This window comes from Camelus bactrianus, chromosome 2, assembly GCF_048773025.1.
Source record: "Camelus bactrianus isolate YW-2024 breed Bactrian camel chromosome 2, ASM4877302v1, whole genome shotgun sequence".
Classification (NCBI taxonomy): Eukaryota; Metazoa; Chordata; class Mammalia; order Artiodactyla; family Camelidae; genus Camelus; species Camelus bactrianus.
Window position 1 is genome coordinate 15295265 of NC_133540.1, and position 3333 is coordinate 15298597.

A 3333-nucleotide genomic window follows, 5' to 3' on the forward strand; every position below is an offset into this window, starting at 1 on the left:
TCCAAATTAAAGTCGCTATTTCTTGCCCCAAAACCTGGTCTCCAGATTTATTGGCCTGTAATGCACGAGCAGATGAAGCCTGGACTCGGAAACACAGACATTGAAAGTACCCATTTGGTATATTAAATGACCTGCTTCTACTCATCTTCCTGATGTTTTATTCTCTTGACCACTCCTGCAATGTTTATGAAAAACCTGTCATGTGGACACATTTCCACCTCTAGCCACTACCCTTCCAGGTAAGAACTGATGCCAAGAAGGCAATGGAAGTTGCTAGAAGGTATTACCTGGACAAAATAGAGCAGAAGTGGGTTCTGGCTGATGTTCAGGAGCAGGCTGGAACACATGACAAGATGTTATAAGTACGGATAGACAGCTGGGCACCAAAGGAGAAGCTTCTAAACTTCCATGAGGGACTTGTTGGATAGGAAGGAAAAGTCCCAGACTATAGCTAGGATCCCACCACGAGCTTCCTGGGCGAGTCTGGGCAAGTAATTTAAAATCTCTAGGCCCGTGCTGTCCAACATGGGAGCCACCAGCAGCATGCAGGAGTATGAAGTTATTCTGTAGCCAGACAGAATTATAAAAAGACATTTTATTGCAAAGGCCCAGCAGGTATAATATTTAAAAACTTTATTGGTTATCTTGACCTTACGAGTTATTTTTGTATGTGTAGGTTTCTGTGGTTTGTAAGGCCTGTGACTAATGATTCCGTTACAGTGAAGTATTTTGAAATTATAAGTTACTAGACACAGTATCCTCATATCACAGTTGAAAAAACTGATCCACATAAGCAAGGTGATCTGACTTATTAGTTATGAGCAGGGGCTCTTGGGCCAGCCTGCCTAAGTATAAATTCTCACTCTGCCTCCAGGGGGTTCTGTGTGAATCTTGGACAAATTATTGTTGTTTTTGTTGTCGTTGTTATTATTTGTGCCTCTTTTTCCTTACCTTTTAAGTAGCGAGGAATATGTGGACTCTATCTCCTACTGTGTTGGCAGGATTAAATGAGTAAACGTCTGTGCTGCCCACTTCCCTGGGTTTCAGCATTCTCCAGGCAATCAGTGCCAAACTCAGAGGCATTCTCCACTGTCTTCGTCAGTCTGGGATGCTGTAACAAATTACCGTGTGTCGGGTGGCTTAAACAACCAGCATATTCCTTATGGTTTGGAGGCTGAGACTTTCAAGGTCAAAGTATCCTTGAGAGGATTGCCAGCTCGAAGATGGCTGTCTTGCCAATATCTTCATATCCCAGAGAGCAGAGAGAAGCAAGCACTCTGGGGGCTTGTATAAGAACACTAATCCCATTCATGAGGGCTCTACTCTCATGACCTCATTTTATCCTACAAATCACCTCCCAAAGGCCCCGCCTCCCAATACCATCACCCTGGGAGATTGGGTTTCGACATATGGATTTTGAGGGGATGCAAACATTCAGTCCACACATCGGCTAAGTCTCCCCAACATGCAGTCATCAAACCTGTAGCTAATTTCAAAGTAATATTTATATCTCTCTGCCCATTTCCATTCCTACATCCACTATCACTGAAGCCCTGTTACATTTTATTCCTTATTTTTCTGGTAGAGATTTAATTGATTCCTCTAACTCCAATGCTCCCCTCGCTCCAGTCTGCTTAACAGCCCTGCCAGGTAAGTCTTCCTTAAAACACCTTCCCATTTCACCTGGTTGTTTTTTAGGTATAAATGTCAGAATCCTCTCCACACCCCATCCTATACCTTTAATCCGTTACACTACGGCTCACTATGTTATTTTCCTTTTACCAATGTAAGAAATTTCCATAAGCTTAAGAGCTTAAACCAGCACAGATATATCAGCTTATGGCTGTGGAGGTCAGAGATCCAACACAGTTCTCACTGTGCTAAATTCAAGGTAGCAGCAGGTTTCCTTCCTTCTAGAGGGTCTAGAAGAGAATGTTTCCTTGTTGTTGTTTTTTTTTTCCAGTTTCCAGAGGTAACCCACCTTCCTTAGCTTGTGCCCCACGACTTCCTCCATTTTCATGGTCAGCAGCCTTTCTGAACATTGCTCTATGGCTACACCTCCCTCTGAATTTAAACTCAGCTGGGAAATGTCCTCCATTTTAAGGACCCCTGTGAATACATTCGGCCCACCTGGACAATCCAGGCTACTCACCCTATTGTCTCATCTCAGGATCCCCTTGTCCCATCCCATTCAGGCATTATGAATGTGGCTGCGACACTCACCTGTGTAACATTTCCTCTCATGAGCATTTTATGGTTCAAGGGACTTATGAATGACTTTTTGTTTTTCTTCCTTAGCCTTTCTGCATTCAGTATGTCTGGTGGATTATATGAATCCTTTTTATTTGTCCCCCTGCACTAATCTTTAATAATGTATCATGGGTTTAAAACGCTAACTGATAGACAATTTAGAAGACAGAAATCCTCTAAGATTTTTGTCCTAAAATATCTGTCATGCATTTTGCCATGTACAGTAACATGTCACAGGTGGCTACTCTGTGGCCGGGGAGGGACATGATTCTGCCATCACACTCCCCTCATTTTCACCAATGTGCTGATCACCTAACCAAGGATCTATGCTCCCCACTTCGCTCACTTCCTCCTCCTTTCCATTGACTACCCTGTTCCCATCACTTCCTTCATTCAGCACATCAGTATTTCATGACCATATTCTTCTCTAAATGGAAAGGGTATCTTGAATCTAATGTCTTACAACACTTCTTACTCTATATGCACACAGTGACCTGCACAGAACCCCGTCCAGCTCTTTATTTTCCTAGAATCTCCCAGAGGAATCAGTTCCATGATGATGGTGATGATGATGATGATATTGACAATGATGACAGGGACCGCTCAAGGATTCTGATAAAGAGGGAATCAATAAAGGGAGGGAATCATTGCAAAATTGCCCCAGAGACAGGCTTAAAAGTAAATAACTGCTATAGTGTTTAATGAAATTGCCTAATATTTAACTATTTTTAAAAATTTATATCGCTGAATTTAAAATTTTAATGGGAATTCTCATTCACCAGTAACCAAGATTCAACTCTAGGGCCAAAGTCTAAGGATTTTGATCTTCTAACAAATTGTCCACTAGCCTTTTAAACACGTGATCCTTTTAAAAAGCTTAGTGCTGGGCTGAAAATAAGCAGGATTCATATAATCTCACCAGACAATGTGAATGTGGAAAGACTAAGGAAGAAAAACAAAAAGCCATTCATAACGTCTTGAACTTCACGTTGCTCACAGGAGAAAATGTTAGCCAAGGTGAGCGTCACATCAACATGACGCCTGAGTGGGATGGGGAAGCTGATCTTCCTCATCAGACATTTA

At 42.1% G+C, this 3333-nt stretch overlaps 1 long non-coding RNA gene across 1 annotated transcript; it reads right to left on the minus strand.

Annotated features, from left to right (window-relative positions):
• Positions 1–293: 293 nt before the first annotated feature.
• LOC141579317 (uncharacterized) lies at positions 294–2999 on the minus strand. The gene is made up of 3 exons (XR_012510464.1): positions 2745–2999; positions 952–1111; positions 294–564 (listed from the first exon to the last, which is right to left on the minus strand). It is a non-coding gene; the product is annotated as an uncharacterized LOC141579317 (long non-coding RNA).
• Between the last annotated feature and the right edge of the window lie 334 nt (positions 3000–3333).